Source organism: Oncorhynchus tshawytscha, linkage group LG29 (genome assembly GCF_018296145.1).
Source record: "Oncorhynchus tshawytscha isolate Ot180627B linkage group LG29, Otsh_v2.0, whole genome shotgun sequence".
Lineage (NCBI taxonomy): Eukaryota > Metazoa > Chordata > Actinopteri > Salmoniformes > Salmonidae > Oncorhynchus > Oncorhynchus tshawytscha.
In genome coordinates this window covers 804,858-826,048 of record NC_056457.1, presented here as the reverse complement: position 1 = coordinate 826,048, position 21,191 = coordinate 804,858, and the positions used below count along the sequence as shown (strand labels likewise).

The following is a 21,191-nucleotide window of genomic DNA, read 5'->3' as shown; positions in this document are numbered from 1 at the left end:
AAATCGGTCTTGTCACAAAAATGTCTTGGCCTACAAATTAATGTGACCACTCTATGGAAAGTTGAGATTTTCATAACCAGGTTTAGCTCTACATTTTGCAATGTAGACGGGTCCCACGAGTGTCACGGGTAACCCATACAAATGAGTGGAAACAGTATATGGAGGCAGTTTTGTGCCCACAAAAATAAGGGGTTAAATATGTCCAAAAAAACTGCTTTCTTAAATTTCCTAGATATAGATAGCCTCGTACGAACCATCCTGATGTCGCGAGCTCGCGTTCTGTAGGACAGACACTTCAAAATTCTATTCCTTATGATTAAATCTTTTACTGTCTTTTTTTTGCCATTTATTCAATGCTTTTCTATGGGCTATAGTAGTAAAGGGCAAATTCTATATATTTTTTCTGATACTTAAAGGGGTCCTAAAATTTAAAATCAAATAGCTAAATGATCCATGGTATGACCATCTTAAAACAATGCCATATTAGTCAGTCTCTCTCACTTCCAGTTCCACATGATTACTGCATGCCTCCCTCCTGCTCGCTAACACATTCTAAACATTCACTGAACCCCACACAGGAAATCTCACTGAAATGTACTGCAGATCTTCCCTGTTCTACTCTGCTGTAGTGGTGACTTTTGAGAAATATAGTACAACGTGTGCAGTAGTCTGCAGTAGTCTTCTCTATCCACACTGCAGTACATTATATCATTGGCTTCGGCATCAATAAACCACTCCCCCTTGCTCATGACCAACATTTTATGTAAATAAAAAGTGGTAAAATGTTCAAAGCTGGGGCTTGACAAAATGAGAATACAAGTATGTTGGAAAGATATTTAAAAGGACAACATGATATCACCTTGACTTCATAGCCTCCGCCCTCCTCTGCTAGACTGCTTACTGTACCCGAGTTTAATATTCTGACAGATATTGAGGAGAACTCCTGCTGTACACTGAAGTGCTGTAAAATGAAGAGTGATCTTTATAATTTAAACATTCTACTCCAGAGAGAGATGGGGAGAGGGAGAAAAAGAGAAGGACTGACTTCCAGTCACATGGCGTGTCTAACAGTTGAGCTCTCTCTGTGCTCACTCTGCTAAAAGTACTGTGCCTATACACTCATAGCATTGCACAACATCCACCGCTGCCATCCACCATACTTCCAGTCCCAACCTAACAATGCCTGGATGTTAGGTTCCCTGTACTGTGTGACATGTCCTATTATTGTTTTTTTAATCTTTATGGGAAGTTTGCATCCTAAATGGCATCCAATTCCCTTTATAGTGCACACATTTCTAACAGGGCCCATAGGGCTGTGGTCAAAAGTAGTGCACTACATACGGAATAGGGTGCAATTTAGAATTCAGGCTATGACTTGCTTTCAGGTTACAGTGCGTTTGCATCATTGTTTTCAGAGTACATTGTCTCTAGAAAAGCTGCCCACTGGTCAACAACTGGTTGAATCAATGTTGTTTCCACATAATTTCAACCCCAAAACTCAATTCGATTTAGATTCGCAAAAAGTCATGAACTTAAGGGAATTTCTTATTTTTCCCCCCAACTTTTAACCTAAATCCAATGACAGGGTGACTATTTGTGATTTCACATTAGTTGACAACTCAATCAACTGATGTCTGTGCCCAGTGGGTGAGGACTTAAAGCTCCCTGAACAGAATGGTTGTGAACATGTTAAGTTAAATAACAAGATAACGTGCAATAACATGCAATCACACATCAGACTGGTTTAATCTTCACATTAATGTATAACCCATGTCTCCCTAATTATGGTATGCAGATTAGAGTCTGAAACCCCACCATGTTTACAATGCAAGGCTACAAAGATACCAGAATGCATTTTTGACCTGGCCATTTGGTTTCTGTCATTTCTTTGTATCCATCTGATCTGTGGTATTACAGGGCATTTCAGCTGTCATTTTTAAATAATTAGTTCTACTCCTGATATAGATTTGACAAAGAAATATGCCATTAATGTGTTTTCACGATGATATGTTTTCCCTGATGATACCCAAAGAAGAATGCCTTAGAGATGAAACAGGGCCATTCTTAGCATTCTGTGCATTCTACAGTGCGTGCACACACACACACACACACACACACACACACACACACACACACACACACACACACACACACACACACACACACACACACACACACACACACACACACACACATACATACAGTGATTAGGGGTGGGGCAGGGGAGGGGGAAATAATAACATTCAAATAGCCTAAATAAACGAATCAGAGGATGAAATCATCTGTGGGCCCTATTTGAAGATTGGCCTCTCTAGTCTCTCTATACTAGACAGACAGACAATCCGTTTGCATTAAGAATCGAGGAAAGGCAAGCCCTGCTATGTGGACATGGAGGACTTTCTTTTTGTCTGCCATTACCAAGGTAACTAATTTCTTTTACATACAGCTTAGAGGCCGGATGACATTTTTTTTCAGGGACGGGGACAGGGGTTTTTGGCAGACCCGACGCCAGGATTAAGTGACTAAGGGGGCAGTTCAAATAGGCCAGGGGCAAACTTTTGTGGGGTTCTTGCAGTCAAATTATATTGAATTATGCTTATATAATCAAGCTATAACACAATAAACATAAAGTTAACATACCAAGACTCTGAAATCATTGACTAATGTTGAAATCTGTAGCCTAGCTCTGCAGCGCTTTTAGCATATTAGCATAATGGGAAAGGGGGATATCTAGTCAGTTGGACAACTGAATGCATTCAACTGAAATGTGTCTTCCGCATTTAACCCAACCCCTCTGAATCAGAGAGGTGCGGGGGGCTGCCTTAATCAACATCCAAGTCTTCGGCGCCCTGGGAACAGTGGGTTAACTGCCCTTGCTCGGGGGCAGAATGACCTTGTCAGCTCAGGGATTTGATCCATCAACCTTTGGGTTACTGGCCCAACACTTTAGTGGACAGTGCCTTACAGCTATGCCGTTTTGGTAATGAAAATAGGCTACAAGATAGGGCAATTAATTAATTCAGCTAACGTGAATGCAGCAGGATACACAGCTGTCTTACCAAAATAATGCAAACTAAATGCTGAACGTAGTAGCCTAGGTATTCATGCGTGCAAACTAAAATACTGAATAGCAGTTTAGCTTAGAATACCAAAAAAACTGTAAATGCAAACAGAACAAAACAGCGGTTTTTAAGCTCGCTCATGAGTTCAGCAACATGTTATGATATGGCACAATACACTTCTGTGAATCAAATTCTACCCATGTAATCAATTAAGCATTGCCAGCCTAGCATAGACACATTTACAATACATACAGTTTTATTTACAGCAACAAAAACCAACAGGCTGTCACAACTTCCGCCGAAGTCGGTCCATCTCCTTGTTTGGGCGGCGTTCAGCGGTCGACGTCACCGGCCTTCTAGCCATCGCCCGTTCCACTTTTAATTTTCCATTTGTTTTGTCTTTGTTTTACACACCTGGTTTCAATTCCCCAATTATATGTTCATTATTTAACCCTCTGTTTTCCCCATGGTTTTTGTGCGTGATTGTTTTATGTATGTTCGGTCCGTTATTGTGGGCTCGGTATTACGACATTTGAGTAAAGTTACTTGTGTTACTCATCTCTGCTATCCTGCGCCTGACTCCTCTGCACCAGCTACACCCAGAACACTACACAGGCTACCAAGAAAACTACAACAGGATGTAGCCTATCTATTTCTATGACGAAATATGCCGATATTTAGCTATACCCAGGGGCGTCATGTGGGTTCTTGCATTGGAATTGTATTGAATTCTGATTATATCACTCTATACCATAATAAACATAAAAGTAAAAAAAAACATGCTTTTGATCAAGAAGTGACATGGTCAATGGCAGTAAATCTCGCTGCACTATTTTAGATTGTTTCAATCTAACTTTTCAAAAGAGTTGCAGCTTCCTTGATGCTCTGTGGAACTTCCTGAGTAATCTTCTTGTATGATCCCCACCAAATGCCAGTTGGATTAGTTGAGCTTTCCTCGGGTGTAGCATGCTTCTTCTGTGCTGACTGAACACGTTTGTCAAAGTGAAAAATGAGTCCTTGTATATAGCTGTGGACTCCACAAAAAATCAGTCCACGTTTCAGTGCAGTAAGCACGGTCGGCAAAGCGGAGAGAGGCCCAGAGAATGATTGCGGGATATCAATTGGGGTCCATTTGTCTTCATTGGAGCCAGAGCTTCTGATTTCAGTCTGCAAAAACTGACCAAAACTGTTTTGCTTTAGACCCAGCAATGGTTTAAACTTTTTCACATCTAGAAAGGCATGGCTCTTTGGGTCAAGGGCACACAGGGCCTCCACCAGTTGGCCTTTGCGTTTGCCTGAATCGTTCTGACATTTCACCAATGACAGCATGCAACGTGCTGAAGAACTTTTAAACTCAGTCTCTTCTCCTCTGTCCTACTGTACTGTCCACCACATATTGCTGCACATTTGTACTTACAAAAAGGTGTAATGGGTCCACACTCAAAAAGATGTTGCATAAAGCTTACTTCCTTATTCCATTTTTTAAAAATTATTTCCACTGCATGTTACAGCTTTACAGCCTTCTTCAGTGTGTAGGTACAATTTTCTTTCATTCACAACATTACTGTACAGTGAGTAGAGCACAGTAGTGTACAGTACAGTAAAGAAAAGAAAAGTAGAGGACTTTACTGTACTGTACCAAACTATATTCTACTTTACTGTGCTGTGCTCTATTGTTCTGTACTGTACTCTTCTGTGCTCTGCCGGGCTGCACTGTGATGTCCAAACTTGACAAACATGAGGATAGTGACATTCATATCCATAATTATGCATTTCTGTATAGTACAGAAAAGGGACCCATGATGTAATTCCGTTACCATAATTCCGTTACCGGTTGTAAATCCACTTCACTTACTGTAGTTCAATAACCAAGGAGCCAATTGTATTTTTTTAATGCTGTGGTGGAAATTCGGAAAAGTAATCCTTGTCCATATGGTTTGTTAAACTTTGAAAATAAAGGTTATTAGTTGGCATACATTTTAAAGTGAAAAAAATGTGTCATAACTGAATTCCGTTGCCGTGAAATTGCCCGCAACTACTTGGCCAAAAAGTTTCAGATGCCTTCAGAAGTCTGTCAATGGTTTCCCTCTTAAATGTCTGTAATTTATTATGGCCTGAAAGCTATAGTATGCAGGTTTGGATAGAATACCGTTAGCCTTGGACATTATTTCAAACAATTTGCCTGTTTCCCCTTTTTAGTGATTTCGTTTTTTTCGTCTCTCTCTACAGACTTGCCAACACTCTTCTATTAGTGAAAGCTATACAGTATTTCCTGTTTTTGCAGGCAGTAGTACTGTATGTGTTCCATTTTGTTAAAGATTTTCTTGTTTTCCCTTTGTCTCTCACTGGTAAATGCCTTGACAGGAGTGTGATGGGCTATTATAGGGAAAGGATCATTACATTGTTGTCTCTTTACTTTGGGGCCAGAGAGAGAGAGAGAGAGAGAGCGAGAGAGAGGCAGGGAAGGAGGGAGGGAGGGGGAGACACAGAGAGTACAATTATCCCAGTATCCCATGCCTACCAACTTGTCTAGCGTCTCTCCTCCTCTCCTCTTTGATGGGTGTTAGGGAGACGGGGCTGGCCGCTGATCCCTCCACCCGTGTCTTGTCCTACATTTGAACATGACTCCACTCACTCAATTACCACCGGGTTGAAAATGTTGCCGAAAGCCATCTGTCGGAAGAGAGAAATAAAGAGAGAAAAAGAGAGAGAGATATTCTCTGTTCCTTTGCCATTAGGGGATCTGAGGTTACAGGACTGTAAAATAAAGAACGCTGTTCATGTTCAATACGTTTTTAAGTGATCCTGTCAGGAGCTGTGATACATGCTGAAAAGGGGAGAAAATAATTACTTTAAGTGGGTATCAATCAAAAGCTAAATTGTGAGCGGTTCATTCAAAACTGTGGAACAGCTGTGTCGGGTCAGGTCAAAGTACAGAGCAGACAGGTGCTGGCTAACATGAGAAATGAACAGCTTGCCAAAATGATTGAGAGGCTTTGTTTCATGTGCGGGTTTGGTATGGGAATTAATGAATGGCAGCAACTATTTGTGATTCATCTCTGCTAACCTCTGTCTGTGTCCTCCAAGAAGATTATACTGAGCTACAGAACTCAGTGTTTGTGTCCCAAATGGCACCCTACTCCCTATATAGTGCACTACTTTTTAACAGGGCCCATAGGTGTGTGTAGGGCCAGGTAGGGAATTGGGTTCCATTTCACAGTAAGTATTGTATTCGGCGCATGTGACAAATACCATTTGATTTTATTTGAAAGCAGACTGTATGAAATAGATAGATGCCCTCTCCCCTCCAGTCTTGTTTCATGCAATTCTCAATATTCAAGCAACACGTAATGAGTGTGAAACCCAATAGAGTGAGGGAATGTGAAGTGTTTTTTTTCTTCATCCATGCTGTTGTTGTCAACAGCCAAACCAATGATGAATCCTTTAGCATTTTAAAGAGCTCTTCAATCAAATTGCGACTATGATTTTCAAACATGCCGTTCGGAGTCTGTGACAGCCACTCTTGAAACTATTTCGATATGAAAGTAGGCTTTTGACATGATAAGCACATAAGAGATCCTGAATTGGTCACACTTAAATGGTTGTGATCCAGGGGGCTTGGTAGCTAGTTTAGTCTCTCTCTTCCTCTTCCTCTGTCTCTGTGTGTGTGTGTGTGTGTGTGTGTGTGTGTGTGTGTGTGTGTGTGTGTGTGTGTGTGTGTGTGTGTGTGTGTGTGTGTGTGTGTGTGTGTGTGTGTGTGTGTGCATGTTACATGCTGGGAGTTTGTGTGTGTGTGTGTGTTACATGCTGGGAGTTTGTGTGTGTGTGTGTGTGTGTTACATGCTGGGAGTTTGGGTGTGTGTGTGTTACATGCTGGGAGTTTGGGTGTGTGTGTGTGTTACATGCTGGGAGTTTGTGTGTGTGTGTGTGTTACATGCTGGGAGTTTGGTGTGTGTGTGTGTGTGTGTGTGTTACATGCTGGGAGTTTGGGTGTGTGTGTGTGTTACATGCTGGGAGTTTGGGTGTGTGTGTGTGTGTGTTACATGCTGGGAGTTTGTGTGTGTGTGTGTGTGTGTGTGTGTGTGTGTGTGTGTGTGTGTGTGTGTGTGTGTGTGTGTGTGTGTGTGTGTGTGTGTGTGTGTGTGTGTGTGTGTGTGTACATGCTGGGAGTTTGGGTGTGTGAGAAAGTGCTGCGTGGGGTTAGATGACTTGCTTTCTTTTTCCTAGTGATGGGAAACCGAGACTTCCTGAAGGCTTCAGAGCTTTCACCAAATTGTGCTGAAAGACAGTTCATTATCTGTTTCAAATGCACATCATTAGTGAAATCTGCTGCTCGACAATAATTAGCAGCGTCTGATTATCAGAATCATACCCTCACATCTCTGAAAGTTCCATAGTTCCTTACCCGACCTGTTACTGGTCAGGTGAAACTACATGCATAAAATCCTAACTATATTTGTAAGTACGGTGTCAAAAGAAAGCACCGGAACCACGGTGAAATCAGTGTGATCTTGCGTTTTGCAACACACGGTTTGAAAAAGCATGTGATCAAATGAAGCTTCAGACATCATGGATCACATGCCTCTGATAAAGTGATAGAGGCATTGGCACACTGCTTCGAAGCAAACTGCTTTCCGATTTCGACTCATGCCATGGAGCTGCGGTATCCAACATAACATCACTACATTTTCCCTTGGTGAATGGTTTTTAAATAATTTCATTATGGGGGTTGTTGTAGTTGTTTCTTTTGGTCAGTTTGGTTAGTTTACCCGGAGTTTGGTGAGGATGGATGGTGACCCACATGGGGACACTGTCCCTATCGCTACGGCATGGCTTCAGGTGTGCTACGGAAACTACTGTCACTGTGGAGGAGGTTCTTATTGCTATGGGAGAAAAGGTAGGCTATGAGAATGTCGCTTATGATTTGAGGATGAACAAAGCGGTTGTGGTATTTCTGAAAGAGGAACGTTCTGTCAATCGGATGGTTGAAAAACAGCATTCTCCTTAATGTTGTGTTTGTTCGATTCACGCCACTCTTCTCTCCGTCTACTCGTGATACGATTTGAATGTGCCGCTGTTCATTCCCAATGAGCTACTGTGTGAGAGAGCTGTTGAACTTTGGGAAGTTTGCAAGTTCGAGAAAAATGCAAGCACCCTGTGCAGAAACAAGTCATGTCCTTTAGGCGACAGGTGTTTGTTTCTGGACTCACTGGAGCAGACTTCAGAGCTGCCTAGTGCTGAGTGATTAGTGCTTTTGGAGGTCGGTTCGGTTTCGGTCCGAATATTAAAATGAAAATCTAGGTTTTTGATTTAAACATTTAAACATTAAATATTAAACGCACTATGCGTTATGTGGGTTTATTGCTGTAACAACACTGAATAAAACAATTAATACAAGTCCCATGATGGTAGTGACGGCCAATTACTGCTTATCACTTATTAACCATCACTTATTCACATTACTTTCTAATCTTATCTCTATAAAGCTGCTGCCTATCTTCTCTGACAAAATTACAATTTTAGTGGTTCTTCAGAGTAAATAAGGCATACTTTTATGACTGCTGAATACAAACTATAAATCACTTACTGTAGACTCAATTGTGTGTTCTCTCTTCACTCAGTCTCCATGTCTACTCCTCACAGACCAGACAAGTTTGAGCAAACGCGCAATGGATTATGGTTGCTGTAGTTAATTACCTCGTTTTCTGCTCTAAATTATGTAGAATATTGCCCTGCTGGAAACTACATCTCCCTACCTCATCATACACTTCAGACTTGATCTGATGTATCTCTACAAAAACTGCACATCAAGCTCACAGAAAAAAAAATACAAAATGGAATTCAAATAATTGAACCGATGTCAGTCAATTAGTTGTTTAAAAATAAAAAATAACCACACTCAAGCTGTCATTCAAAGTATGATAATAGGTATGATAAAAGTATTTTGACCACTTGACTTTTTCCACATTTTTTTACGTTACAACAGCCTTATTCTAAAATTGATTAAATCGTTTTTGTCACTCATCAAATCTACACACAAAACCTCATAATGACAAAGCAAAAATAGGTATTATGCTAATTTATATTTAAAAAAATAAGTATTCAGAGCCTTTACTCAGTACTTTGTTGAAGCACCGTTGAAAGTGATTACAACATCGAGTCTTCTTGGATATGACTCTACAAGAATGGCACACCATGTTTCTCACGTTCTTCTCTGCAGATCCTCTCAAGTTCAGTCAGGTTGGATGGGGAGCATTGCTCCACAGCTATTTTCAGGTCTCTCCAGAGATGTTCAATCAAGTTCATGTCCGGGTTCTGCCTGGGCCACTCAAGGACATTCATATTGTGCTTAGGATCGTTGTCCTGTAGGAAGGTGAACCTTCAGCCCCGTCTGAGGCCCTGAGTGCTCTGGAGCAGGTTTTCATAAAGAATCTAATATTTTCCTCAATCCTGACTAGTCTCCCAGTCCCTTCCGCAGAAAAAAATTCCCACGGCATGATGCTGCCACCACCTTGCTTCACAGTAGGGATGGTGCCATGTTTCTGCCAGATGTGACGCTTGGCATTCAGGCCAATCTTGGTTTCGTCGGACCAGAGAATCTTGTTTCTCATTGTCAGAGTCTTTAAGTGCATTTTGGCAAACTCCAAGTGGGCTGTCATGTGTCTTTTACTGAGGAGTGGTTTCCGTCTGGCGATTCTACCATAAAGGCCTGATTGGTGGAGTGCTGCATAGACGGTTGTCCTTCTGGAAGGTTCTCCCATCTCCATAGGGGAACTCTAGAGCTCTGTCAGAGTGACCATCAGGTTCTTTGTCACCTCCCTGACCAAGGCCTTTCTCCCCAGATTGCTCAGTTTGGCCGGGTGGCCAGCTATAGGAAGAGTCTTGGTGGTTCCAAACTTCTTCCATTTAAGAATGATGGATGCCACTTTTTTCTTGGGGACCTTCAAATGCTGCAGACATTTTTTGGTACCCTTCCCCACAAGCCTCGACACGATCCTGTAGCGGAGTTCCATGGACCTTTGACCTCATGGCTTTGTTTTTGCTCTGACATGCACTGTCAACTATGGGACTTAGACAGGTGTGTACCTTTCAAAATCTTGTCCAATTAATTTAATTGACCACAGGTGGACTCCAATCAAGATGTAGAAATTTCTCAAGGAGGATTAATGGAAACAGGATGCACCTGAGATAATTTTCGAGTCTCATAGCAAAGGGTCTGAATACTTTTGTAAATAAGAATTTCAAAACAACAGTTTTCGCATTGTCATTATGGGATATTATGTGTAGATTGCTGACCATTTTTATTTAATTAATACATTTTTCGAATAAGGCTGTAAGGCTGTAACAACATTTTAAAAAATTCAATGGGTCTGAATACTTTCTGAATGCGTTGTATATAGCTTATGTGAGTACAGGCAGCATTCAGTGCTTTGAGTGTGGCATGCTTGCCCACACATTGATGTGCCCCCCCCCCCTGCTGCCCCCCGGGCAGGCAGCAACAAAATAGACCCAGTCAAGGGGAACACTACTGATACCCAGTCTACACGCTTAGAGAGTACTTAGCAACAGCCCGTCCACGAGGGAGTAGTGTAGTGTCTACCGAGTCACAGACACCAGTTGTCACAAGCAATGAGGATGAATTTGGGGAACTGGCTTCCCTTATAGAGGAGGAGGTGGTGATTAGTGCGAGTGGTGGGGTGCAGGGAGCGAGTGGTGAAAGTGATGTGACTGGGGCCGAGGCGGCTGCGACCACTGTTGAAGAAGAGGAGGAAATAGGAGACGTTTCCAACATCTCTGTCATCATGTCAGAGCCGGCTGGTGATAACTCGCTGTATACACTAGACTAGATCAGACTTCTGGATAGTCAGATAACAGCTCGGTTTTTTGATGAAGGTAAGTTTATAAGGTCAGCTGAAATTTTGCAAAAGACTGTGGGGATAGATGAATTGAGTGAGAAAAGGATGAAAAATATTGGAAAGCATGGTAAAATAAAAAGTCAAACTAATACTTAATGATGATCGTGCCTCACAGGGTGTCTCCTTTTCCTTGTCTGTTAAATATTTTCTGGTTGTCCGATACAATTTCTATATGGAGGCACTAAGGGTGGGGTCTTAAGATAAAAGGGTAGAGGCATAGGATTAAGGGGGCTTTGGTTTCTAAAGTAATAAGACAAAAGATTAATGTTGTTTTCCTACAGGAGATGAGGCTAATGAGGTTGACTGTGGGGTGACAATTGTGTTTTTATCAAGCTTAGGGACTACTGTGTTATCTACAGCAGAGGTTGTTAAGGGGTGAGTTGTGTTGGTCAAAGCAGAGGTTAAGTTTGTTTTACTTTCTGAATTGTTATGCTCTGAATGGAGGTACAGAGCGTATTGCTGTATTTTATAAAATAAAGGAAACATTAAAGACAGCGTGACCAGGAGGGGTGTATGGTTTTGGGAGGGGAGGGGACTGGAACTGTACTGTGGATTTCATTGTTTATCGCACTGGTGAAGAGCAGCACCTGCGGTCAGTCACCAGTCTATCTAGTGTACTAGTGGAGTTTGAGCTGTCGGATGTGTGGAGTGTCAAACACACAAACATTATGCAGTATACATGGGTAAAGGTCTGGGAGGGTGACCACGGACAATGTGACTCTGTGTGCACTGCACAGATGCTTCAAGGACTTCTTAATTAAACCAGGCCCTTTGCAGAGAGAGAGCTGTTTTGGACTCTGACATTACTCTTCAGGAACTGTTCACTGCAGTAACACAACTCTCCTCAGGCCGAGCACTTGGTATTGATGGTTTGCCATCAGACTTCTACAAACATTTCTGGGGATGTATTGGAAGGATCCTTTCAGTCTTTCAAAGCAGGGGGATTTGGATCTTTTGAAAAACTGCCTACCTGTAGCATTGTTGTGTTCTGAATATAAGATCATATCTAAGTGTCTCTCTAACAGGTTAAAGGAATATCTGGGGATGTTGGTCCACAAGGACTAATTGTATTGCATACCTGATATATCTATTGTGTATGATTTATTGTTTGTAAACTGTCAGATGTGAATGTTGGTCTGCTTTCTCTTGATCAGGAGAAGACTTTTGATTGTGTAGACCACCAGTATTTATTTGGAACAATTAATGTTTTTTTCTCTCTGGTGGGTTTACTGTACGCCGGGGCCTCATGTATGGTGAAGGTGGGTTGAGTTGGCCTATCACAGTTCAAAGGTATTAGCCAGGGTTGCCAAATCTTGTGCCAGCTAAACTGTCTCGCAATTGAGCCATTGAATTGTTTACTACGAGTTAAGCTTACTGGTTTCTCCATGCCAGGGATGACTCAGCATCCAGGGACCGCTTTGTCTGCATATGCAGATGATGTGACAGTGTTCTTTATAGGAAACAAGGACGTTGAGGTTCTCTCGGGTGCTCGAAAAGCTAGGGTGAATTAGGCCAAAAGTGAAGATTTTGTGTCACCAGATGAAAGTCAGGCAGGCTCAATGTCAGGCAGGTCAATGTCAGACAGGGACCACTCCACAGCTACTGGGGGGGGTTACAGTGCATAGTAGAAATCCAGGGCAAAGGTACTTATCTCCCCGCCTGCTTCGCCCAGTTCTTGTAATGCAATTTTTCCCCCGCTGCTTGCTGGATGAAGCCTCGTACCTTTCATCTGGTGACACTGATGATCGCCTCCAGACACTGATTGATGATACAGCATAATTCCACGAGGCACTGATGATACGACTGTACTGTCTTCCTCCGAGTCCATGTCATCAAGATCTTCTGCATGGCCAGATGTCTTTTGTGTACCCTGTTTCTCCTATAACACAGAGATATAACTTGACCAGGGCTAATGAGACACTTCCTTGTGGGCGCTATCTTTTACTTTATTAATTCCGAAGTGTGCACTTGTTCACTCCCCCTGTTGCTAGAAGTCTTTTATTGAAGTACCATTTTATGAATGTTCAATCCATGTTTATGTGTGTATGCATGTGTGTAAGAGATTATGCAATTATTTACTTTAAAAATACAAAATTCATTTTGCTACATAAATGTGTATTTTTTCTGATTCTTTATTCCTAAATTCCCAGAAACCATACCTACAGAAACCGGCCAAAAGCATTAGGCGATGAAAACAAAAGTAATTTTAGAGATTTTTTATTCTCTATGTTTGGTTGGTCAGGGTGTGACTCGGGTGGGAAACCCTATGTTCGTTGTTTCTATGTTTTTGCATGGTATGGTTCTCAATCAGGGACAGCTGTCTATCGTTGTCTCTGATTGGGAATAATACTTAGGCAGCCTTTTTTCCTTTTGTATTTGTGTGGGTAGTTGTCTTTGTTTGATGCAGGAATAGCCTCTCGGAGCTTCACGGTCGTTTTTGTTGTTTTGTTGGCAATATATAAAGAAAAAATGTACGCTTACCACGCTGCACCTTGGTCCGGTCATTTTCAAGACAGCGATTGTGACAATTCAAGGGTTTTTCTTTATTTGTACTATTTTCTACATTGTAGAATAATATCAAAGGCATCAAAACTATGAAATAACACATATGGAATCATGTAGTAACCAAAAAAGTTTGAAACAAATCAAAATATCTTTTATATTTTAGATTATCTAAAGTAGCCACCCTTTGCATTGATGACAGCTTTGCCCACCTGGCATTCTCTCAACTAGCTCCACCTGGAATGCTTTTCCAACAGTCTTCAAGGAGTTCCCACATGTGCTGAGTTCTTTTTGGCTGTGTTTCCTTCACTCTGTGGTTCAACTCATCCCAAACCATCTCAATTGGGTTGAGGTCGGGTGATTGGGGAGGCCAGGTCATCTGATGCAGCACTCCGTCACTCTCCTTCTTGGTCAAATAGCCTTTACACAGCCTGAAGTTGTGTTGGGTCATTGTCCTGTTGAAAAAAGATATATAGCCCCACTAAGCGCAAACCTGATGGTGTAAAGCTGCATAATGCTGTGGTATCCATGCTGGTTAAGTGTGCCTTGAATTCTAAATAAATCAGTGTCACCAGCAAAGCACCCCCACACCATCACACCTCCTCATGCTTCACAGAGAGAACCACACATGCGGAGATCATCCGTTTACCTACTCTGCGTCTCAAAAAGACACGTTGGTTGGAACAGAACATCTCAAATTTGGCCTCCAAGAGCAAGGGACAGATTTACACCTGTCTAATGCCGATTGCTCATGTTTCTTGGCCCAAGCGAGTCACTTCTTGTTATTGGTGTCCTTTGGTAGTGGTTTCTTTGCAGCAATTCGACCATGAAGGCCTGATTCATGCAGTCGCCACTGAACAGTTGATGTTGAGATGTGACTGTTAATTGAACTCTTGTTAAGCATTTATTTGGGCTGCAATTTCTGAGAGTAACTCTAATGAACATATCATCTGCAGCAGAGGTATCTTTCTGTGGCGGTCCTCGTGAGAGCCGGTTTCACCATTGCACATGATGGTTTTTGCGACTCTACTTCATAGTTATTGAAATGTTCCTGTTTGATTGATCTTCATGTCTTAAAGTAATGATGAACTTTTAACAAGGCACTTGTTCATTGAAATGCGTTCCAGGTGACGACCACATGATGCTGGTTGAGAGAATGTCAAGAGTGTGCTAAGCTGTTATCAAGGCAAAGGGTGGCTACTTTGAAGAACCTCAAAATAACATTTTGGTTACTATATGATTCCATATTTGTTATTTAATAATTTGAAATATTAACTATTATTCTACAATGTAGAAATAAAAACCCTTGCATGAGTAGGTGTCCATACTTTTGACTGGTACTTTAAGTCAAATAGCTTGAACTGGCATAATTCATTCATTTTGGAGGTATTTGATTCAGTTGTGTTTGATAAACATTAATACTTTTTGTCAATCTGACAACTATTTTGAATGATTATTTCTAAATCCAATCCTGTTTAAATAACTCAAGTAAATGAACTAAATCTGTAATAATCATTAAGTAAAAAAATAAATTAAATAAAAATACACTTTTTTCCATTATTGATTTCAAAATTGATAGAGGAGCTTCAAAGGACATTTATTCTGGTCTTTTCTAGTCTTAACTTGATGGATACAGCGTACACACTGCTGATGAGGGCGTTGGCTGTGCCTGGACAACAGCAGTTCCTATAGTATACGGCTGTACGGGGTTGATTTGACTGGGATCCAATAACCTTGCCTGCTGAGGCAAGTGGTAACAGATCTGATCATCTTGCCAGCAACCTATCGGGCATATGTGTCCAATAAGACACACACTGACCTGTTGGGGCGATGCAGGAGGGTGAGGGGATGCTGCTGTCTTTCAAGACCCCAGAACTGGGGGAGTTCACGGCAAAGATAAGAAAGGCGATGTACATGATATGTGTGAAGGTGTGTGTCCTCCTTGGAAGTGGTTAGATCATCGAGGAAGGCCAGTTTGTTTGAACTAAGCGCTTCCCTTCTCAGAAAGGCTTCTGTCGGTCTTTATTAAACAAACTGCCAAATGATAAACGGACAGCTGACCTCTAATGGGGGATACTACATGAGGTGATAGACACCACCTGGATCCGAGCTTTGGGGAGGATGAGTCCATTCTGTGGCTTCTCTGAGTCGCTAGCTCAGACATCTTTTTGTACAATGTCCAAAACTGGCGGGGCTGTTTGCGCTGTTAACCAGCTGTTTCTTTTCCTTGGAGGAGGTTTTCTCTTCCTGCCTTTTTGTTTTTGGACCAAAGTATAGTTTTAGGGGAGTGGTAGTCCTACTTCATTTCATATCAGGTGCAGCCAAGCTAGTGATCTGGAAGACCAGGAGATATTGCATACAGGGACATGGGTCTGTGGACGTGCTGGCCATGCTCAGGGGGATTACAGGCTGGTGGGGAACCTTAGGCTTTGTAACCTTAGGTTGCATTGTGCTCTGTCAATGAGGAGGGAGATCTCGAGTGGTGTTTGTAAATTCTGTTTAGTAGTTTTTCCACTACAGGCTGGTATTTTTATTTGCATGACATCTGAAGGCTGAGTGGTGATGTGATATACTGTCTCTCTCTCGGCTCACTGGATTGTATGTTTTCTATATATTACACAGGGAGAAGTATTAATACATGAAGGTTATCTATACACCAATGGCACAACAGAGGCATGATAACATACAGGCTCTTGTGTTGCTGGAGTAAATAACGGTAAATGTTGCACCCTGCGAAGCACAGGAAGGGTTTGCAACACTCACAGAAGATAAACATAATTGTATGAAATGCAATATGGGGACGGTGTCTGTTTCTGTGGGTTTCTAAGACACACATACAGTGTTTGCTCCATATTTCAACACAGAGTTTAATTATGGTGTGTGGATCAAATGCACTGTGCCAGGTCATGGTCTCACAACAGTGGTCATTTTCAGGTGGGTCGGATTTGATCCATTTAGAGGAAGATATTCCAAAACAAACTAAACTTTTCCCTATATTATATTGCACTACTTTTGATCAGGGCCCATAGGGAATATACAGGTAACTGCCAATAAAAGAAACACCTTAGAAAATGAGGGATATAAAGTATATTGAAAGCAGGTGCTTCTACAAAGGTTTGGTTCCTGGGTTAATTAAGCAATTAATATAGCATGTGTGTGTGTGTGTGTGACACCAGATCTCTACCCAATTGAAGACATATTGGAGATTTTGGAGTGGCGCCTGAGACAGCGTTTTCCACCACCATTAACAAAACACCAAATTATAGAACTTATTGTGGAAAAATTGTGTTGCTTCCCTCCAATAGATTTCCAGAATCTATGCCAATGCACATTGCATCTGTTCTGGTGGCTTGTGGTGGCCCAACGCCCTATTAAGACACTATGTTGGTGTTTCCTTTATTTTCACAGTAACCTGTACAAATGTAAGGGATAGTGTACCATTTGGTCAGTCAGAAATCAAAATAACACATCTGGAGACCATCTCCTCATCTCTGCCCTACTTTCTCTGCTTGGTGCTCTGAAAGGGTGTGATCCCCAGTCTATTGTGTGTCTATCCAAGTTAACTGTCCTTCTATGACTTTAAACTTCAAGTCTTGGGGAAGAGCAGTTGTGGGAACTGAAGATGTATTTCTTTGGACAGATGACTGACGTTATTCCAGCAGAGGTAAAATACAGTGTGCATTTTAGAACACCCTCAACCTCAAGCCACAGGTCGTACCCTCATAACTCAGGTGTCCTAAAATGGACACAATAGTAGAGTAGATTCCTGAATCCCACTAACTTCATGTTGCTGTGTTATGAGGTTAGCTAGCAGGTTGGTACTTGACACACATATCATGCCAATAGATATAGCTGCCTAATTCTGTCTTGGCATTGGATTGACACTGGGCTTGGGTGTGTATGGAGGTGCACACACTGTCCTCTACTATTTAACACCATGTGCCTCTACTCATAAGTGATAGTCGCTGCCATTCTATCATAGCTACTGTATATGAGGTGTTGACATGCACTATGCCACAAATTATTAGATTCAACAGACAACGAATATGGCTGTATGGCACTGGCATCATGATGGCTTAATACATAGCTGCTATCAGTGTCTGGGGGTAGACGTGGGGCATTTCACACATACTGTACAGTGGACTAGATACTGGAGAGGATAGTGGTCATATTCTTGTTATAGGTCATCATTTGGTACTGATCTAGGGAAATTAGCTACCTCACGCTACAGAAACAGATAGGCTCATGTGGGCCATTCTGGCTCAGTCAAGGCTTACTTTAGGACACAGAGATGTGTGTGGAATGGGTATGTGCTATGAGTTTGAGTTCATGAATGTGTACTAATGGTAGCTCTCTACAATGAGGACTCATTGGGGTACTACTGGGATGAGTGTGTTCTGCCAATTCAGTAACACTTTAATTGTAAATTAGAGAACATTTTGGAGTGTTTCCTCCATCTAATTATTTGATGATTGCAAACCAGACTAGCACATTAACAGTTTTTAAACATACTGTGTACATTCTTCATGGCACTGGAAAGATAGACTATACCCTTTCTGTTACTATGATACCTAAGCCAATATATGGGTTGTAAGATGGCAGTCTAATGGCACCCCTCCAGGCCAGATTAACGCCTTCCGAAAGCCTTCCAAATGTCACAAACTTTAATTCCTGGGGTCTCTGAGACTGGACCCTGACCCACGCCCCACAACCCCTCAACACCCAACGAGCTAATCAGAGTCATTACCGCCCCCAGTCGTCAACGACAACAGCCTGTCATGAAAGGGTTGTTCCTAAAACTAGCCTGTAATTGGATGATTGGATTAGGAAGTGGACATGAGGGTAATGGGATACTGCCCATAATGATGTGTGGCCATGGTAGCAGCGTAAGGGGCTTTTTTAAATGTATTTTTAATTTAACCTTTATTTAACTAGGCAAGTCAGTTTAGCCTAGTCTGTGATGAATCTGAAGATTTGGCATCATAAATTAAAATGATTTGCGCTAGAATGGATTGAGTGAGCCACTTAGCATCTGTCAGTCTGCCCATATGCCACAGAGATTAACTACAGACATTTTTTCTCCTCCTCGCTTGCCCGCCACTCCTCGGAAAGTGTCATTAGGGGGATAGGGAGAGAGAAAGAGCAAGAGAAAGAGATAGAGAGAGAAAGGAAAAACAGGGTGATGTGGTTAAAACTTCTTCAGGATCAGGATCGGTGTCCCTTCCACGGGACGGTTGAGCTAACGTAGGCTAACGGGATTAGCATAAGGTTGTAAGTAACAAGACATTTCCCCAGGACATAGACATATCTGATATTGGCAGAAAGTTTACATGTGTTAATCTAACTGCACTGTCAAATTTACAGTAGCTATTACAATGAAATAATACCATGCTATTGTTTGAGGGGAGTGCACAATGTTGAACATTAAAAGTTATTAATAAACAAATTAGGCACATTTGGGCAGTCTTGATGCACAATTTTGAACAGAAATGCAATGGTTCATTGGATCAGTCTGAAACTTTGCACATACACTGTTACTATCTAGTGGCCAAAATCTAAATTGCACCTCTGCTGGAATAATATATTATGGCCTTTCTCTTGCATTAAAATAAAATTAAAATTAAAAAGAACAGTTGTTTTTTTCTTTGTATTATCTTTGCCAGATCTATATTGTTATATTCTCCTACATTCTTTTCACATTTCCACAAACTTCAAAGTGTTTCCTTTCAAATGGAACCCAGAATATACATATCCCTGCTTCAGTGCCTGAGCAACAGGCAGCTAGATTTTTGGTATGTCATTTTAGGCGAAAACTGAAAAAATGGGGCGGATACTTAAGAGGTTTTTGAGGAAGTGAGGTCGCTGCCGTGCTTCAATAAATCAACACAGTGTCTCCAAACATCACTTTAATATACTCCTGGGCTGTGTCCCAAATGGCAGCCTATTCCTTATATGGTGCACTACTTTTGGCCAGGGTCCATAAGGCTCTATTCAAAAGTAGTGCACTGTACAGCGTATAATTGTGGGGTGCCATTTGGCATGCAGTTCTGATTTTTAACAGAAATTCAGTTCAGCATAACCTTGTGGGAAACACCAGCCAAATGTTAACCACAGGCCACATAAAAATGGTACAGCTGATGTTTGTTTCTTCAAGGATGAAGGCTGCAGGAAACTTGGAGTGTGTTTTATATGGTACTGTATGTCAAGTCTATTCAGGTGCGGAAGGTGCTTTTGGAGGGTCTCCTTGCTAAGCCAAAGCAAGCTGCAAGGTTGCCTTGGGCATGTAAGAAAACATTACAGACCAACAACCACAAAAATACTACAGTACAACTGTATAAGGACACACAGGCACTGCCTATGAGTGTATCAGTACACAATACATGACAGCAATTAGAACATTTTCCTGAAAAACAATGTTATGATTTAGTCCCACTTGTTACATCTTCTCTCTCTCTCTCTCTCTCTCTCTCTCTCTCCCTCTCTCTCTCTCTCTCCCTCTCTCATCGGTTGAGTGGAGACAGGTGTGCTGGAAGCGGAGCAGATTCCCACCAGCTGCAACCTGTTCCATAATCAAGAACCCTACAGATACTCAGCCCTGACACCTCCACACTGCCAGATCGTAGCATCTACTCAGTCAGTCTGCATTTCTAGCTGTTTGTTCCTGCATAGAGTTTGTTATCCTGTTGTGCCTGTTTTCCCTAACCTCACACTTCTCTCTGCTAAAGTCCCATCTGCTCTGACTCTGGTACCTGTCTCCTCAGTCCTGCTTCCCTGCCCTGGATCCCCGCTCCACTGCTTCATTGGATTCTGCTCCAGACCTGTTTACCTGGTTCCTAATCTTCTTGCCCCCAGCCTCAGTCCGGAATCCCTACTACCTGCCTGAGATTCCCCTGGACTGCACCCCATCTCCTCTCCTGCTTTTCAATAAATACATTGGTTACCTACCCTTGTCTGAGTCTGCATTTGGGTTTACCTGCTCTGCCCACATAACACCACTGTTCTTTCTGGCACTCTGACATTATACTCAGTCCAGATGAAATTAACATGTTCATCAAGATACATGGAGCTCCCCAAATGAATATGACATACTGTACAGTCCAACTGTGAAAAATTAAAAATATTTTTCTGGAAATAACAGATTACACTTGTATGTAATATTCAGAACTTGTGTGTAAATGTGCACGCATGTCTTTGCGCGTGTGTCTGTGTGTGTCACATTCACAATGGCACGTTCTACATTCCAATCAATTGTAAAAGAGGCCTGGCTGTGTTTCTCTCATATGGATAATCAGAAATGAAAAATCCTGAGGCTGCTTGTGAAATTCCACTTGAGAACAGCGACACGTGCTCGGCAGCCAGCACTCGTACCCAGGTTTTGTAATTTCCAATTAGTGTGCAATTCCAAGTCCCTAATTTGATCCTAGCTTAAGACATTTGCCAATTCATATTGCCAGCTGAGTTCCAGCTATAAATAGCTGATTTTAGACATCCAAGAACTGAGTCTGCTTCCCAAATGGCATCCTGTTCTCTATTTACCACACTACTTTGACCAGAGCCTTATGGGTCCTGTTCTAAAGCACTTTAAAGGAAATAGGGTTTGATTTCGGAAGCAAGTTGAATGATTTTACATTCAGGCTCTCTGTTAAAATAACACATTGCTGTCAGACCTGGTCTCCAATTGAAAACATCAGTAGGCGGTAGTGAAGTAGTG

The 21,191-nt window shown here is 41.8% G+C and overlaps 1 long non-coding RNA gene across 2 annotated transcripts; it reads left to right on the top strand.

Moving 5' to 3' along the window:
• Positions 1 to 10,601: 10,601 nt before the first annotated feature.
• On the top strand, positions 10,602 to 20,573 carry LOC112228058. 2 transcript variants are annotated; one of them, XR_002949959.1, is made up of 3 exons: positions 10,602 to 10,955; positions 20,002 to 20,113; positions 20,242 to 20,573. It is a non-coding gene; the product is annotated as an uncharacterized LOC112228058 (long non-coding RNA). The 2 variants fall into 2 exon arrangements; XR_002949960.1 differs by having other exon boundaries at positions 19,993 to 20,113.
• Positions 20,574 to 21,191: the final 618 nt, after the last annotated feature.